Source organism: Gymnoscopelus microlampas (genome assembly GCF_963454915.1).
Source record: "Gymnoscopelus microlampas genome assembly, chromosome: 11".
Classification (NCBI taxonomy): Eukaryota; Metazoa; Chordata; class Actinopteri; order Myctophiformes; family Myctophidae; genus Gymnoscopelus; species Gymnoscopelus microlampas.
The window spans coordinates 42264033-42284032 of record NC_139948.1 but is presented as its reverse complement, the minus strand read 5'-3'; the positions used below and the strand labels follow the sequence as shown (position 1 = coordinate 42284032).

The 20000-nt window shown below is 42.4% G+C and overlaps 1 protein-coding gene across 6 annotated transcripts in view; it reads right to left on the bottom strand.

The window, feature by feature from the left end:
* The window catches only part of rbfox1 (RNA binding fox-1 homolog 1), a 109404-nt gene that overhangs the window by 4352 nt on the left and 85052 nt on the right, over positions 1 to 20000 (bottom strand). The gene's annotated exons all lie outside the window — the stretch shown is intronic.

Genomic DNA, 20000 nt, shown 5'->3' with positions numbered 1-20000 from the left:
GACACGTGCAAAACTATTGCAACCCAAACATGAGAAAATACATCTAAATCACAGTTGCACACACATCTACTGTAAAGGGCAATTCACACCAAGCACTTTAACCATAACTATATAGAGACCATTTTAAATATCATTTTAACTCTTTGATTGTTTGAATACTTTATCAGTCAACAATGTAAACCGCATGGAGGTACTGTAAAACATTTAGGCAAAAAAGGAGTATCAAAAAAGTATCAAAAGTTGCAGATCTACAAGCTCGAAACGCGGCGCGAAGCGACGCGTTTCGAGCTTGTAGATCTGCTACTTTTGCTACTTTTGAATTTGAATCCTGAAAAGTAACGGTTTTGAACATATGACTCATATGACCATATGATATGAGACTTTATGGTTATAGACATTAGATACAGTGCTTGGCGTGCGTGGCCCTTTAACTGACGGCTGCAGAATCCAGCGCCCGACGACCGCTTAATACATAAAGGCACTGTTGAAGTATAGCACGGATTCACAGACATCTGTCTTTTAATTTAGTTTTATTGATTAACAACTGTAGCACTGCCCCGCTGTGTGCACTACACTTTATATTTATGTGGTTTACGTGTGCGTGCACGCGTGCGTGTGTGACAGAGAGAGAGAGATCAGAAAAAAACGGATCTGTTTAGAATGTGAACTGGGTCCCCATCAGGGTTGCCATGTCTGCTTATTATAAGTGACTTTGGGCTTCTTTTTCTGTAAAGTTACTTGTAAATATTGATGGTTGCGGATTGCGTTTTTTTGGGCTTGTTTCTAAAGTGTATTTGCTTTTTTAGTTCCCTAATGTTGTTTAAACCAGTGGTTCTCAAACATTTTCATGTCAAGGACCCCCAAATCAATATGTATTTGTCAACACCCCCCCCCCCCCCCCCCATCTGAAAATATTGTGCCAGGGACCCCCGTGTTTTGTCAAAATGTTTTAAAAAAATACCTTGAAGTCTTTTTTTGAAAATAGCAGATCTACAAGCTCACGGATCAGCTTGTAGATCGGCTATTCTCAAATACCTGATGCGTATACTGTAGGTTTAAAGTGCTCATGTGGCCTATAGTCACTTCTTTTGGGCATGTTTTCCTAGACCTGGTTGCTTATTTCTCTCACAGAATCTGGCAACGCGGGTCCCCATACAGCCCTCATGCCTGCTGCAGCTGAGAGACAGCATCTATCTCGGGGGGTGATAGAGATAAGCAGCTCTATCCATTTATCTCTGAGGAAGCGGGCACGGACCCACCGAAGCTGACGAGATCCAATCAGTGCGTGTAGAGAGGCATGAGAACTTTTAATGAACTATTAAGGGTTTTTCTTTTTCTTTTTTTTTTTAAGCGGCCGAGTTCTTAACCCATAAAGACCGGGAACGCATCCGTGTCATTTTAAACTTCTTTAGCTATTAAAAAATAGCAGATATACAAGCTCATAGCGCGGCACTCGGTGCCGCGCTATGAGCTTGTAGATCGGCTATTTTTTGAAAAATCTTGAAAATGTGTGCAAGTCTTTGAATGTATGCAGTACAGTATATATTTTAAAGTGAACCTTTTTAACTCAAGTCTTTGCTTCTGGGGGATTCTACAAATGTCTTCTAAATTCTAACAGTTTTTTGAAAAAAGCCAATGTTGCTATGATATCAGTGATTCTCAAACTTTTTTCCTGTCAAGGACCCCCAAAATGATACGTATTTGGCCGCGGACCCCATCTCAAAATATGTTGTTCCAAGGAAGAAGAAGTTTGCTTAAAAAAAAAATTCATGATTTTTTGAAAATAGCAGATCTACAAGCTCATAGCGCGGCACTCGGTGCCGCACTATGAGCTTGTATATCTGCTATTTTTGAATAGCCAAAGAAATCTTAAAATGACACACAGATGCGTTCCCGGTCTTAAAGGGTTAACTCGGGTCCCCGTTGGAACAAGACTTTTTTTTACTAGTTTCCCACTCTAAAGCGGGGAGTTAATTGCATTCACCTGACGTCCCCGCAGGCCTGAGTGAGTTTCTGACGGCGAGACAGGGGGGCCGGGGGGTTGAACGAAACACGCGCCGGCGAGGGGCTCTCGATCGGCGAGGCCGCGCTTTAATGCGATAAAAATCTCTGTGAGTGTTAGCGCTTAAATGAAGAGGACAGTCTGTTCGCCGTCACGCGACAGACGCCGAGGGAGAGGGATGTGTGAGTGAGGGAAAGTGGAGGCGTAAACGTGAGCAAGTGTGTCGATACTCTTGTCTAAATATTATATTACTCGACTATATTCAAGTGAAAGATGCTCTGTCATATTTGTACTTTGTACTGGAGTACTTGCTTTAAAAAAAAATCACACCCAGTGTAAAGTGGGCGGTGTGGTCACAGTGGTCATCACAGTGATGGAAGTGATTCACTTAAAAAAAAACATAAAAGTGTTTTTTTTAAGTGCATAGTCCTATTTATAGGGCTATGCACATGTGTCATGTGTTTCTAGCCAATCACAGTCCTGAATAGAGTCATGGTGGCCAATCACGGTGCAGGGTTAGGGGGGTACAATGGTGGCCAATCACAGCGCAGGGTTGGGGGGGTGCAATTGGGTCGATGTCCAAACCTCACTTATAGGGGCGGTTGCACTGCCCAAAAAATGTATTCAAAAGTACATTGTTGCTGTTGGGCAGAAACCTCCTATCTCCATATTGTCACTTTTATTTCGTAAATCAAAAGTAGCAGATCTACAAGCAGCTCGAAACACGGCGGGAAGTGACACGTTTTGAGCTTGTAGATCTGGTACTTTTGATATTTTTGAATTCGAATCAGGAAAAGTAACTGTTTTAGAGATTGCCACCCGACAGAGACAACATGCTTTTAAAAAAATAGTATATTTTGAATATAAGTATTCAAAAGTAAAAATTACAAAGTATAACAATGTACCTTTTCCCTTCCTAGAAATGCAGTGGAGTCAAAAGGACAAGATTTGTCTTTGAAATGTAGTGAAAATCATGTATTTCCAAATTCACAAATACTCAAGCACAGATTCTCACAAAATGTATTTAAGTACAGTACTCCAGTAAATGTACTCTGTTACTGTCCACCACAGGTAGACGTGAGCATTAAGACATAATGCACGCGGTACAGATGTGTAAACTGTCCGTGAACGTTGGCATAGTAAACACAGCCATGTGAACACAGCCTACAGCCTACGACCATACATACACCACAAGCATGACTCATGAGAGAGACAGCCAGAGAGACACAGACAGATAGAGGGAAGGTATAGTACAGGTGGAGACAGACAGACAGACAGACGGATGGGGAGACCTGACAGAAACAGACAGACAGACAGACAGACAGACAGACAGACAGGTGGATGAGGAGACCTGACAGAAAGGGAGAGAAGGGCGGACGGACAGACAGACAGACAGACAGACAGACAGACAGACAGACAGACAGACAGACAGAGAAACAGACATTTCTCTTTCTGAGGGGTCCAGCAGCATTACTGGGTCCAAGGCCAGGCTAATCTCTCCCCTCTCTGCACCCCAGCTTGCCTGCGCCCCTGCCCCCCCCCACCACCCCCACCACCCTTCCACCCCCCACCCCCAGCCCCTGATAAGGGCCAATCAGGGTTCGGGGGCCTGCGCCTATAAATGAGCTGATTTGCATAGTGGGCCCAGTGGCTGCAGCGATTAGAAGTTAATCCCGATTAGTTGTGGACATTGTTATTCAGTGTACACTCTGCCCCAGTCTGCCGTGCCTCAGCCCTGCGCTGCATTTGACCTATCTTATCTCACCGCACAGAGCCTAACCCATAATGATTGTGCGTGCGTACGTGTGTGTGTGTACGTGTGTGTGTGTGTGTGTGTGTGTGTGTGTGTGTGTGTGTGTGTGTGTGTGTGTGTGTGTGTGTGTGTGTGTGTGTGCGTGCGCGTGTGCGTGTGTGTGTGTGTGTGGGGGGGGGGTGCATGTGTGTTAAGATTTCTGTGTGTGTGTGTGTACAGTACTTGTATTACTATACTTGTGAGGGCTAAATGTCCCCACAAGTAAAGTATATAGTAGAATTTGAGAAATACAAGTAGATGCTGTGAGGAACATTTTGCTGGTTATTTTTCTATGATCCTTGATTACAGTTTCTATGCATTAAATGTATTACCTCGTGTGTACCTTATTTACTGTAAGTCGCTCTGGATTAAGAGTGTCTGCTAAATGTCTAAATTGTAAATTATAAATTGTACATTTTATGGTAACAAGAAAATCATTTAGGATAGAGTTTTATGTATACTTTAGTTGTACACTGATGTCATGCTCCGAAATAGGAGATCTTTATAGGGTTTATAGGGTAGGCTTTATAGGGTTGGCATCAAAAATGGCACAACAAAAAGGTAGAAATGGCATAAAATTGCCTTTCTAAAATATTGATGTCCTCACAATAATAGTAATACTGTGTGTGTGTGTGTGTGTGTGTGTGTGTGTGTGTGTGTGTGTGTGTGTGTGTGTGTGCGCCTGCGTGCATGTGTGCACGTTTCAAGTGCAAGTGTGCGTGGAGAGGTGCAAGGCAAGCGGACCACATTTTCATAGAGTGAAGTGTGTTTTTTTAACGTGACTTTGAGGTGAGAGGAGGTAAACAAGGAAGCAACATTTTCAACAGCTCCACAAAATGGCTGGCTGAATGAACGGCAATAAACGGCTTTTAAAAAATGTTCCCGTACTCGGGATGAAAAGTTCACGTGTCGTTTCGACCGTGAAAAGCAATGCCATTCATTTCAGCCAAAAGCAAAATTGCAGTTTCCAACCTCCGGACTACTGAACATTAATCTATGAAAAAGAAAAGTCTTGAGAGATGTTATTAAAGAAAACATTTCAAAAATTCTATCATCTATTTTTTGACAGAATAACAACCTAAATGTCAGTTCTCTTTTAAAGATGAATAGAGTTCAAAGAAAACAAAATTGCCTCTGTTTCTCTGCATTTTATCTTCATGTGTTAACTACAGTGTTATGTTACCATCCAGTTGTCAAGCAAATTCAAAGTGACCTTGTCAAATGTTGCTATAAATAAAACGCTAATTAGGTACATTTCAATCAGCTTGGCTGAAGGCAATAAATAGGCTACCTGAATGTAGAAAGCAGCTACTCCAGAAAACATTTCCATGAGAAAAATGGAAAGGGTTGTTTGAGAAATGCATTACCAATGGACAAGATTAATGGTAGAAATATTATGTCATTATTTGGCAAATGCATTGTATTCACATTTACAAAAAAAAATAGCCTTAACAATTTGAGATAATTAAAAATGTGATTAACAAATAAATACATGGAAATAATCATAGCATGGCTACTTACACTAACACTCAAACACACGCACGCACGCACAAACACACACAGTCTCACATTTTCCTGAGATGGCATGAAGGCATAAAAATAGAAGACACTACTCCACTTTAACCACTTATAAGGCCTATTATATATACTTCATCGTAAGACAAATAGCGAAACGTCAAATCTACAAGCTCACAATGGGTCACACAGGCGACACGTTGTGAGCTTGCACATCTGCTGTTTTTTCACTAAAAGTTTGAAGGGGGTTAATATGGAAAAAAAACTTTGATCGAATAGGAATTCGGGCCCCAAAATAGGGACGGCAGGTTAATAATGTGTTTGATTTGTCCCATCAGCACCCTCCCGTCCAGGGTGGCCTGTGTGTCCCTGCTCGCCCCCTTCTCTCTCTCTCCAGTCGGTCCATTACATGAAGTGCTGTTTTAAAGTGGTTTGGATCGGCCAAGAGCAGAACCAAGTGCTCTGTTCAGCTACAGATAAGAGTCACAATGCTGTTAAGACTCGCCTTGCAGTGGAAGTCTTTTACAGTGACGCCTGTGCGTGTGCGCGTGTGCGTGCGTCCCTGCCCCTGTTTTCCCACCTTTACGGGGACCAAAATGTCCTCACAAGGACAAAAATACAAGAAAAGAAAAAAAACGTTCCTCCCAATTTCTGCTAGAAGTTCAGTACTTTAGGGGTCGAGTTGACATTTTGGGTTGGGGTTTAGTAGAATTAACTCAAGTGTTCTTTTGAACTCTGAACGAGTTGACGGAGTGAGAAAATGTGTCTGTTTTCTAAGACAGTGTAAGACAAGCTTTCAGGGATAGGAAATGGATGTAGTCACTGCAAGGTTCTGATATAAGAAACCGTGTGTGTGTGTGTGTGTGTGTGTGTGTGTGTGTGTGTGTGTGTGTGTGTGTGTGTGTGTGTGTGTGTGTGTGTGTGTGTGTGTGTGTGTGTGTGCGCGCGCGCGTGGCAGCCGCCACATATGGCAGAGACGCTGTTACTTATACCCAGAGACTATAGTGAGTGAGTGAGTGAGTGACATGCTTATTGTATCATGAAGACTATGCCATGATTTTGTGAATGTATAACCTTAACTGCACCTTTAATATTTGTGTCCTTGTGTGCTCTCCTTTATGTGGACGAGAATAAATTGTTGAAATGTGAGTTTGTGGGTGCACGGGCGTACGCGGGCGTGCGCGCGCGCGTGTGTGTGTGTGTGTGTGGTGCGGGGGTAGAAGGATGATAGAACAGGGCTATGGAGAAGAGAGAAGAGGTAGTTAGCAGATGTAATGAGTCAGAACTGAGTTAGCAGGGTGTTAACCCATTCAATCCGGGAACGCATCTGTATCATTTTAGATTTGAACTATAACCATTATTTTATACTTTGGCTATTCAAAAATAGCAGATCTACAAGCTACGAGCTTGTAGATCTGCTATTTTTGAACAATATTGAACATTCATTTTGTGCAAATCTTTGCAAAACTAAATTTTTAACACAAATCTTTGCTTCTGGTGGGGTCCCTGCAACAAAATATTTTGAGATGGGGATCCGCGGCCAAATACATATATTTTTTGTTGTTTGGTTGTTATACAGTGGTGTTCAAACTGTTTCATGTCAAGGACCCCCAAAATGATATATGTTTGGCCGCGGACCCTCAATATATCTATCTCAAAATATTTTGTTCCACGGACCTCCCAGAAGCAAAGATTGGAGTTAAAAATGTTTGCTTTAAAAATATATATATTCAAAGATTTGCAAAAATGTCACGATTCTACAAGCTCATAGCCCAGCACTCGGTGCCACACTATGATCTATGATCTATGATCTAAGCACTATGATCTAAGTACAGTATATCTGCTATTTTTGAATAGCCAAAGTATAAAATAATGGTTAAAGTGGTCACACAGATGCGTTCCCAGTTTTAATGGGTTAAGAATGATACCAGCATGAGGCCAGAAGAGCTCTCCGTCATTTAGAGCATTATGTAATGTGTGTGTATGGCCTTGTTTCCCCTTGTCTCTCCACGTGTGCCAAATACGCAACTTCAGACTGTCAGTTCTTATTAGTCAGAGCTGTGACCTGACGCGAAACCATGTTTGCCTATCTATGTATGTACGGTACATATTAGCTACGGCTGGGGAGAGATATGACTTCAAATCAATATCGCGATTACTTCAAACTTTTGCCTCGATTACCATTAATGAGCAATTATAGGGAAAAAAGGGGGAAATAGCAGAGCTACAACACGCCACGACATGCTGTGCTGCGCTTGTAGATCGGCAATTTTCGTTATTATTGCAGGCCACCATTGTACAACCAACACAACAACAGGACTTAATCAGATTTAGTTGTTGAAAAAAAATAATAATACAAATTTTCCTTGTGGTTCTCGATTATTCGAGTAACCTAAGGAGGATAAAGTCAGTTATTGGTTCTAATTGTCGGTTTACACATATTTTTGGTTAATTGCCCAGCCCCAGTACATCTCGCTTTTCACAAATGTGTCCACCAGAGGGTGCTGACGCTCAACTATGCACAGCTCTATGTAGATTCAGTTGTAAGTGTTACAGTATGTAACAGTATCTTACAGTATGTTACAGTATGTAACAGTATGTTCCTGTACCGTTAATGCCACATCATTGAATTCTTGTGTGTTGATTGCACTTGGTAAATAAAGTTATTCTGATTCAATCTTTTGTTATTTGTTGTTTTCTTATTTAAATGAAGGCTAAAACCTAAAACGTTCCCGCTAAATTGATCACCTCAATTAATGTTGAAGCTCCCTATGATGACCTTTATCTCCAAAACCACAACAAATTATTAATCAGGCTTCATGGGAGGCTCCATTTTGTCACCGTGATTAAAGTATTTTGACTAACTCAGATTAGTCAAAAGGCACTAGATTCACTTTAGAAAGTCCTTCAAAATCAGACATAAATACAAGCATGTACACGCACACGCACACACACACACACACACACACACACACACACACACACACACACATACACACGCACACACACATGCACGCGCACACGCACACGCACACGTTTATATTACTATACTTGTGAGGACATCAACATTTTAGGACAGCAATTTTATGACTAACTTTTTTTTGCCATTTTTTCTCATTTTTAACCCCAACACCTGAAGCCGAAAATAGCTGATCAACAAGCTCACAACACGTTGCGATGCAACGCGTTGTGAGCTTGTAGATCAGCTACTTCCGGTGCGCAAAACCGGGATGCAAAAAAAGAACAAATCAGGCATAACTCCAACCCCTAAATCTAATGCCTAACCCTAACCTGAATCTTTACCTAATTGTCAAACTCCCCAAATCTTTTTTTAACCATAAAACAACAGAGGACCAGGAAAACAGTCGCTCGACCATACTTCTCAAATTGTATGCAGGGACAATATTTGACGCTCACAAGTATAGTATACAGACACACACACACACACACACACAGAGCACATGCGATCCATCCACGTGTGTTGGCACACAGCAGTGTGTGGATGATGCATAGCCCTGCCGGAGACCTTGGCCGCCTTTCCACCTGGCATTAATAAGTGTGTCCTGGTCGAGGCGCGTTGCAATCTCACACACACACACACACACACACACACACACACACACACACACACACACACACATTAATACAAGTGTGTCCTGGGCGAAGCGCGTTGCAATCACACGTACGGCGATGAAAACGCATAACGCTCGGGTGTAAATACACCCGAGAGACGCCCGAGATACCCACCTACCAAAAAAACACCTTGGGACGAGGCGATGGAATAACGCATAACGTTTCTGGTTGTATAAATGCACCCGAGAGACACACACACACACAAACACACGCACTCGATCGAGATACCACCACCATCCACAATACCATGGGGACTACTGGGCAATGAAAACGCATAATGTTATGGTATAAATACACCCGGGAGACACTCATGATACCACTGTCCAGAAGGCCTCTGACAGGGTCACGCACGCGCGGTCACATTGGTAATAAAGTCTGAGTCTCAGATCCACAAACCTTATGAAAGGAACAGCCTGGTCGCCAGAGAAAACGCTAAGTCACTGTTGACTGTGCGTTTCGCAGAAACGTACTGTGATAAGAACAATTATCCCCAAAACGTTGCATGTGAACATGATCCGCAGATGAGAACCATGCAATCGTCGATTTTACATTGCATACTTACGAACCCTAAACCTAACCTTAACTCTAAGCATATAACCTCACAAAAAACAATGCCTAAACTTAACCTTAAACCCTAATCTTAACCCTTTGAACTAACCATAAACCTAAACGTTGAAATGCAACGTATACCTAAAATGTAACGTTTTTGTGGTCCAGAAACGTTTCTGGCGAAATGTACAAAGGAAAGGAACTTTTGTATTGGTCCTATGTGTTATGTTCCTATATACTACCATGTCCCTAAAGTACTGTCCACTGTTCTGACTACGCCATAACCACTGAAACCCTCTAGAACTTAGTGAACTGGACTTGAGCTTTGTATTTGGACAGCTTTTTTCCCGCCTACACTAAATCTCTTCCCCCAAAAATAGCCAATCTACAAGCTTAATTGTAGCTTGTGACAAAAATCATATTGTCTCTGACGTGCAAAACTGTTATACTTGTCAGGATTCAAATTCAAAAACTGTAAAAGTAGCTGTTCTACAAGCTCAGAACACGTCGCTTTGCGCCACGTTTCGAGCTTGCAGATCTGATACTTTTGATGATGTTTGAGCCACTGCTGTGGGTGGGGGCTAAGCACCCCTCTAGTCCTGTAAAATGCTACCTTCCTGTTTAGTTGACTGCAGAGCAGAGAGCTCAGCCAAGCGTAGCAATGTCATCTTAGTGGGGAGTTTTCCATCCATGCTGCTACCACCTGCACTTCAACAAGCTCATAAACAGCCCTGCCTACAGACATTTTTTTACATGTCCCCCCTTTCTTCTGTATTTAATTGCAATTAATCTATATTAATTCAAAATAAATGAGGGGAAAAAAGAATGGGCAAACAGCACTGGCATGTTCGGCGTGTAATTAGTCAAATTTGCCTCACGTATGTGATCATTTTTCAAAATGACACGGCTAATGCGCTTTGAACATTGTCATATTTGGGCCCTCGAGTGATAAGTCAAACTTGATGTAGTTCTTTGATATTGAAATGTATTTTGCATTCTGTATGATGTTGGACTTGTCCCCAGACATACTGTATCGAAAAAGGGTTTTTAAATCAAAAGCATACATTTTGTATTTGTGTCTGTATGTTTCTACTGTAGCCTAGTGTACACATCGTCTGATAATGTGCCGAGCAGGGAGTAATCCATATAAGAGCCTGAACGCCAAGATCATATATTCACTACAGACTATATTTTATAAATAAAATATTCTAAGTCAAGCCATTATTGGTCTCAATCTATTTGTTGTTGAGTTATCTGACTGAACTGTGGCTTAGATGGTGTGTGTGTGTGTGTGTGTGTGTGTGTGTGTGTGTGTGTGTGTGTGTGTGTGTGTGTGTGTGTGTGTGTGTGTGTGTGTGTGTGTGTGTGTGTGTGTGTGTGTGTGTGTGTGTGCGTGTGCGTGTGTGGGTGTGTGTACTGTATGTACGTGTGTACACTTTTATATAGTCACGTGTTGCAGACGGATTCCATCATAGATCTATGCACTCCAGGACAAAGCCAGATGGGTCATAATCATACCCAGAAAATAATGTCAACGTATGTGTCAGAGTATTTAAAACAATAACAATTCACCTCCTCACATTAAAAAAAAAATGTTTATCTGCCTGTGTGTGTGTGTGTGTGTGTGCGTGTGCGTGTGTGTGTGTGTGTGTGTAAACTGTACAGCAGTATCCCAAACACTGGGTCGGCACATTTACATGCATCATCACAACGCATCGCATTGCGTCGTGTCGTGTTGTAGATCTGCTATGTTCACTAGTTTCGCTCCTGGGGAGACTTTTGGGTCTCGTGCTAAAAAGTTTGACAGCTGTAGCACACAGTCAAATCATGTGTGTTGATTTAAGTCAGAGAATGTACAAATGAAACCAATGGGGACCCATAGAGGTTGATTTTGTACAAGGGGCCCGACATCCAGTCGGTCAGGGACAGGGAATCTCAAAGTGCTACGTAGTTAAAACATATAATCAATCATAGAAGGTTAAAAGAAGGGTTTTAAAATGTCAAGCACAAAGGCCTTCCTATAAAAAAAGTATTTAGGCCTGTTTTAAAAGAGTCCAGGGTCTGCGGTGCTCTTAAATCGATAGGAAGGCTGTTCCACAGGCACGGTGCTGCCGAGCAGAAGGCCCGGTCCTACGTATAGGGCTGTCACGATTACACATTTAAGTTGACGATTAATTGTCACTCGAAAAATTGCGATTAACGATTTAATTGTGTGATTGGCATTGAACATTGGAGCATATAAGCCTAAAAGGCTTCGTAATCAAAAATTGCACATGGGGCAGATATGCCAAATAACTGAAATATACAAAGACATTATTGACATATTTAATAATTTCATACATGTAAAAATAGCAGAAATACAGTAGCTGATCTACAAGCTTCACAAAGTGACGCGTTGCAAGCTTGTAGATCCGCTACTTCTGCTTTTTTAGTATTTGAAAATGTGTTTTTTTCCAATTTTTTCAACATGGAAACGATTATGCAAAATATAATTGCGATTATCTCAAATAATTACGATTAGACGATTATATAATAATTTTGACAGGACTAGGTGCGTAAGCTTGGTCCTGGGGCTTGGGGGAACCTCGAGGAGGAAGCTGTTCGCAAATCCGAGGGTGCGGGTGAAAGTTTACATGCTGCCTATATATCTAGGCATAATATGGAGATCCGGTTGTAAAGATGTATGTGTGGGGTAAATTGTAAATTGATCGCATGTTCACGGTAGCGTGTGCCCACGATCGTTTTTCTTTTATCAGTGAGTGCATGGCGCGTTTGTGTGTGACTTCTACATGAGCAGAGCACAGAGTCCTCAGGCGTCAGGAGCGCATGCATGCAGTCTCTCTCTCTCTCTCTCTAAAGATCGCATGCATGCAGTCTCTCCCTCTCTCTCTCTAAAGAACGCATGCATGCATGTCTCTCTCTCTCTCTCTCTAAAGCCACATCACCATGGTTCCAGTCAAAGCCACACAGTGGCTCGTTGTGGCTTCGCACAGATGGTCACATAAAAACAGAAAACACGAGTCCAGAGCCGTAAGCTGTGCAGCAGACCTATAGCTCCAATGTCATTTGCTGTCCGTTACAACTAAACCAGGCTTATTAAAGTTAACTAAAAGTGAAGGCACAGCGGTGAGGTGGCTGCCTATACCACCACGGAGGTCGTGGGTTCAAAGTCCACCGTGGTACATCCGGCTTTGTCGAGCGTCTACTCTACATGAACACAATTGGCCCGTGTTTCGGGGGAGGGAAAGCAGGGCGGTTGGGGTGATATTTGTCACTGCACTTAATCCTACGGGCTGGGGCAGCACCTGTCAGCAGGGAGTGTTGGGCAGGATAGTAGGACGAAATGTGTGTGGGGAGGAATCAATTGGTATAACAACTAAATTGGGGAGAACAATGTAGGGATACAATTTTTATTTTTACTGGAATTGATTTTTTTAAATTATTATTAACTGAAATAATACTAAAACAAGGCTTTACAACAAATAAACAATAAGTAACTGAAACTGTATTGAAACTGTGTGTTTACTAAACTAACTAAAACTAATAAATGTCCTTGGCTTTTGTCTTTGTCAATATAGTATTTTGGGTGGACATGAAATCTTCCAATATTTTTCTTCAGAAATAGTGAAAATAGCTGATCTACAATAGTTGTGAGTGGGTAAATCTGCTAAAAAGAATAATCACTAAAACTAACACTGTCTAACACAGACTAATAAAACCTAAACTAAAACAATGCCTTTTCAGACAACGAAAAAACTAAAATAAACTATCAAGCCCGCTTTAAAAACGAATCATCATCAAGTAAACTGGAAATGAAAACAAAAAAGTCAAAACTAAGCAAAGCAAAGCTATAATAATAACCTTGGCACAGATGTGTCTCAGGTAAGTGCCAGGCAAGCAGGGCGTTTGACCAGCACTGCATTATTGTCCCGACGGCGCCCAGACACACCCCATCGATTAACAGATCAAATAACTGACGTCAGCTGGATAGACTGAGCCCACAAGTCAAGGATCGGTGGTGGAGAAAGTACTAAATGTTTTTACTTAAGTAAAAGTAACAATACTGTTACAAGTAAAAGTCCGGAATTCTAAATTGACAAAGTATTGGTTTAACAATGTACTGTACTTAAAGTACCAAAAGTAGAAAGTACTCATTATGCAGAATGTTCCATTTCACATAAATTGTATAAAGATCGCTTCGCGACACATTGTGTCGATAGGCTATTTTCAAATGGCCTAAATATAAATAGGGCTGTAGAGATTAATGTAGGTTTTGTAATAATAAATCAAAATCTACAAAGTAACTAGTGACTAAAGTTTTCATATAATTCTAAGTGGAGTAAAAGTACAATATTTGCCTCTGAGATGTAGTGGAGTAGAAGTAAAAGTACTGAAAAATGATCCAGTAAAGTAAAGATTCCTCAGATTTGTACTTAAGTACAGTACTTGAGTAGTACATGTAATTAGTTACTTTACACCACTGCTGAGCCCACAAGTCAAGGATAGACATCGTATGCCAGCATGCAAATCTTTCCCAATAGCGTCTAAATCTCAGATGAATTGAAGTGCTTTGATGCCTTCTTATGGCATGTGGTTGTGTTACAGTGGTATAATTTGACACTTTTAAGTTTCAAACTTTTAGCTGACTTTTAGCTTTTAGCTCTTATCCAGTGAGACATATAGATTTACTTCGCCAATGGACCCTTTTCACAGCCGATATTTACACATAGATAGATCATTGAACAGACACGTCCGCATTGTGGCACGTGGGCAGATTTTACATAGGCCACAGCTTCCTTCTTAAAATGTATTATTTTGTTGCTGTCGGGCACAAAACTCCTATCTCCATATTGTTGTGTTTATTTGTAAATTAACGCCCTACTTGATCACTACAGCGTCACACAAAAGCATCAAAAGAAGCAGATCCGCAAGCTTGAAACGCATCACGTTTTGAGCTTGCAGATCTGCTACTTTTGATGAAAATTGCTTTTCAAACCTGGTTACATTTGGCTACACTGCCATTTGAACTATAGCGTACCAAAGTCCTGACGTGCACACTCCCACTACCCCTGGGTCATTGCGTTATTTTTTCTATTGGATTTCTCATGGGCAAATCTTAGATCACGTCATACTGTATAAGAACTAACCGTGTTCCAAAAATAAACAAACCACCCAGGTGATTTTGTTACTCTGTGTAGTTTATGATATTTCGTAACATTTGATAACGTCTGTGTTTGGGAAAAAATATATATACTCTTTCGATAAACTAGTACTTTTTCACCGCCAGTATCCATATAAAATCGCCGAGTTGGTTTGTTTATTTTTGGAACACCTATATGGGAAATCCAAAACCAAAAATAACGCTGTGACCCAGTGGGATAGCGCCCTCTAGCGGCAGTGATGTCGGGGGGGGGGGGGGGGGGGTCCAGGCGGTCCCCAGAAAAACGTGTTAATACAGCATCACAATCATTTTTACCACTTCATCAATTCATACGTTGGCTATTCAAAAATAGCACATATACAAGCTCGCAGTGCGTCACGTCGTGCCGTGCTGCGTGCCTTGGCACAAAAAAGTTTGAGAACTCCTGCTCTATAGTAGAGAGCACAGGGGTCAGAGCAGTGTTGCTGCTTATGGGCAATGTTCTTCAAGGTCACATAAGGAGGACGTGGCAGTATAAAGACGTAATAAATAGGTGCACAATGAGTCCTCCTGTTATTCACATGTAAATGAGAGTCAGTGAAGGAGGAATATAAGGCCAGGGGGGAGAATCTGATGTGATCTTTATGGAGGAAAAGCGTTTTGCGAGGAGATGGCTTTGCACTTCATGAGAGAGAGCGCCTCATAGCCTCGTACCAGCTGCTGTCCGCATGTCATTAACGACTCTAACCCCGGCATCCATCCATCCATCCGTATTCTGGGTAAAACTTTCACCAGGAAAATAGCACATCGACAAGCTCAGAACGCGTTGAGCTACCTATTTTCAGCGGAGATATTTATTGTACAGCTAAAACAGAAAAGCCACTAGTGTAGAGCCCTGAGGGACGCTGCTCAACAACGTATATATGGGGTTTAAGTGGTTAATGATGGCGTTTAAAAGCGCACGCACGCACACAAGTGTGTGTGCATGTGTGTGTACACGCGCACACACACACACTCGCACGAACACACATGCGCACTTACTACCTAACACACTCGGATATCCTCAGACTGTTTACTTAAGTACTCAAATACCTGACATACTCGATATCCTCAGTCTGTTTACTTATGTACTCAAATATTTGGTGGAGGGGGTGATGCCAGTCAGTCAGGTGGTGAGGGTGGAGGGGGGGGGGGTAGAAGTAATGGTTTTGGAGTGGAGGTAGAGCTGTGTGTCATTGGCGTAGCAGTGAAAACGGAGGCCATGGCGGCGAAGGATCTGTCCAAGGGGGAGAATGTAGAGAATGAGCAGGAGAGGGCCAAGCACCGAGCCCTGGGGGACACCATGAGTTGAATTGATGTCTGTCGGAACGGTAGGATGTGAACCAGGAGAGGGCAGTGCCCTGAGAGAAGTATGGGGTGGTTGATGGTGTTGAATGCAGCACTGAGGTCGAAGAGGATGAGGACGTTGAGTGAGCCGGTGTCGCAGGAGAGTAGGAGGTCATTGGTAACTTTGATGAGGGCAGTCTCTGTACTGTGTTTGGAGCGGAAACCGCATTGGAATTGTTCAAAGAGGTTATTGGATTCGAGATAAGTGGTGATTTGAGTAGCGAAAACACACTGCAGGATTTTTTACGAAAAAGGTAGGTTGGAAATGGGCCGGTAGTTGTTGGGGGAGTCGGGGTCCAGACCAGGTTTCTTGAGGATGGGTGTGACGGTGGCAAGCTTTAGGGGAGGGGGGACAAAACCAGAGGAGAGGGAGGCGTTAGCAGTTTTGGTGATGAGTGGGGAGAGAGTGGGGAGGCAGTCCTTAAGGAGGGTGGTAGGGAGGGGGTCCAGGGAGCAGGTTTAGGACTTCATACCAGCAACAACAGAGGAGAGGTCAGATGGGGTAATATCGAGGAATGTGGAGAAGGATTGAGTAGGGAGTGTGTGAGTGTGTGTGTGTGTGTCCATGGGTTTGAGGAGTTGAGAAGAGAACTTTAGGCTTGCCCAACTGGATGATTCCAGAATAGTAGGAGGAGTGGGTGGTGGAGTGGGGGTGTCTTTGTAGCGCTGCAGGTGTTGATATAGATGTCATTGTGGATGGTGAGACCGGTTTTCTTGTCAAGCCTTTCTAACTGTCGGCCCTTTGATTTGAGGAGGTGCAGTTCATCAGTGTACCAGGGGGCAGTGTGGGTGAAGGAGACAGATCCTGTTTGAGTGGGTGCAAGCTGGTCCAGGCAGGAGGAGAGTGAGTCATTGTATAGATGTTGACCAGATCAGTGGGGGAAACAGTCAGAGAGAAAGAGGAGGGATGTGGAGAGAAAAGATGAATTTATAGACTTTAGGTTCCGGAAGGTTATGGTAGGCCTCTGCTTCTCAAGGGTGGGGTGGGGGTGGGGGGGGGGGGGGGTCCATGTGGAAGGTGATGGCCATGTGGTAAGACACAGAGGAGGTGAGGTCGGTGCTGGATAGATGGCTGATGGTGGTGCCAGAGGAACAGACCGGGTCCAGGGTGTGGTCTTTATTGTGGGTGGGGAAATCAATGTGTTGGGTGAAAAAATGCCAGAATTTCCAGAAGTTCAGGTGCTGTTGTGCTGTTGTGGAGTCCATGTGGAAGGAGGTGGGGGCCTGGATGGGAAATTGAGTTGTTTTTTATTTCATGGCGGTGGATGACAGCAATTCCACCGCCAGTTTTCCGATCCAGGCGAGGCTTGTCCATGTATGAAAGTATTTAAAATTGGAAACACTCCAGTAAAGTAAAAAGTCCTGAAAAGTGTACCTTAAGTAGTTGAGTAAATGTGCCTAGTTACTTTCCATCACTGCTATTTACTGATGTACTCAAATACCTAACACACTGGGATATCCTCAGTATGTTTAGTACTCAAATACCTAACACACTTGATATCCTCAGTCCGTTTACTCATGTACTCAGATGCCTCCAGCTCAAGCCTGTCGGTGTATGCTCGCCTATAAGCAGCTTAGACTTTAAGAGTTACCTGACTGAACACCTGCAGAGCAGACTGCTGCCATCCATTTAAAATTATGGAGTTTCTCATCAAGCAAGCATGGAACTGTTGTACTCACTATGTGCTTCCGTAAGGCCTGCTAAATATCACAGCCTGTACACAGAAGATGGCATTACTTTTAGGTCATTTTTTAAGCTGTGGTGCGACAGTGACGCATAGAGCAGCAGTGTTCCCAAACTTTTCTGGACCAGGGCCCACTTGAAAATCTCAAAAGCGTCCGCGGCCCACCTACAGTATCTGACCACCAACTGATCCCTTAACAGGGTCATCGGTCAATAGAAGACTCAGTAGGAGACTCTTTGAGTCTCCGGTCATCAAATTATTGGCTTAGGAGTGCGACAAAAAAAACTCCATGAATTAAAGGCTTTGATCATGTGTAACGTGCGTGTGATTCATAGAAAATAAGTAATTTAAAATATTAAACTTTTTTCTCAATACTTTTTGAAAATCTACAAGCTCACAACTAGCTTGTAGATCTGGTATTTTCAAATAGCTGATAAAAGTAGCTGGTAAAGTGGTCAAACGTAGCCTAATCGCTTCTTTTGGGCTTGTTTTCATAGACCTGGCCGCTTGTTTCTCTCGCAAAATCTGGCAACACTGCTGATTACCTGCATTACACCTGCAGCCTACTAGGGTGGAAGTGACGAGATATTGAATGAAGCAGCAGGCGGGCAATGGTGCTGCCCTGGAGAAGGGCCAAGAATAATGTGAATTGTAAAATTCTAATAGGATATAAAAAATAGAACATCACATATAGCCTAATGGCACATTTGTAGAAATAACTTGATGAAGATGACACATGTGAAACAGAATGGCAGCAATTGCCAATTTCCCATCTGGTAATTGAAATATTACACCCCACCCCTCCCTATAACTGCAAGTTGCTTCATACTTGCTTAATACTCGGGTGGCGCAGTGGTAAAAGTCCCTGCTCACCACCACGGAGGTTGTGGGTTCGAATTCACCGTGGTGCTTCAGTCTATGCAAACACTATTGGCCCGTGTTCGGGGGAGTGAGCCGGGTGGGGATGAGGTGATATTGGTCATTGCACATATTCCTTACGGGCTGGGGGGCGGCACCTGTCAGTGGGGAGTGTTGGGCGGGAGGAGTAGGACGAAGGCCCTACGTCAAACCGGTGGGGGCTCCTCACTGGCAGGTGAGTCAGTAAGATACAACAGCAGTGACAACACAGTAATGTGTGCGGGGAGGAATCAATTGGCATAACGGAGAAAAAGGGGGTAAAAAATAATTGGCTACTCTAAATTTATAAAAGAAAACATTTTCTTTACAAGACGTGACTCAGAGCCAACTATTTTTAAATGTGAGTGACAGTAATAATCCACTGGTCAACATTCAAAGATCACACTGTGTTTTGTTGTGTGGCCACAGAGAGGCGGTAATGAGCAGGGGTGGAAAGTTACCAAGTGCATTCACTTGAGTGCTGTACTTGAGTACGTGCATTTTGAGTATCTGTACTTTACTTGAGTATTTCCATTTCAGCAAGACTTTATACTTCTACTCTACTATCACCTCAGAGACAAATATTGTTCTTTTTACTCCACTGTAATCATTTGACAGCTTTAGTTACTAGTTACTTTGCACGTTTAGATTATTACATACATTAATCACTCAATGTAAGCCCTGCTTTATACTTGGGCTACAAAAAATAGCCTTTTTTACTGTACTTTTACTTTGGAACCCTACATTTTAGCTTCAAGCGCTTTTGTGAAAAGGGCTTGGGGCTAGATCAGTGGTTCCCGAACCTTTTTACATTGTATGTATGAAATTCTTCTGAAAAAAAGGTTTGACCTTAATTTCGGATTTTTTATTTTTTATTTTTTTTAAATGTAGGGGAAAAGTTACTTCGACCAATAAAAATGTATCAGTGACCCCAGAATGGGTCCTGACTCCTGACCCACTGTTTGGGAACCAATAAGCTGGATGAGCTCTTCCTAGCCTCTGACAAGAGGAAAATAAATTGTTATTTTAGGCTCCTGACTCTCTCAGATACCCCTCTATATTAATAATAGAATTAGTATTAATAACACAATGAATAATTTGTGTTAAAATTAGTAAGCACTGGTGTGCAATTTGGTTGTATAATTGCATGGAACTTGCAGAAGTCTGTCTTTTTTTTAAATCCATTATTCATTTTTCCCCTCCGTTCAGCCTTCTCTTCAAGTTAACCCATTCAATCCGGGAACGCATCTGTGTCACTTTTGATTTCTTTGGCTATTCAAAAATAGCAGATTGTAGATCTACTATTTTTGAAAAATCATGATTTTTTTAAGCAAACATTTGTAACTCAAATCTTTGCTTCTGGGGGTCCCTGGAACTAAATATTTTGAGATGGGGGTCCGT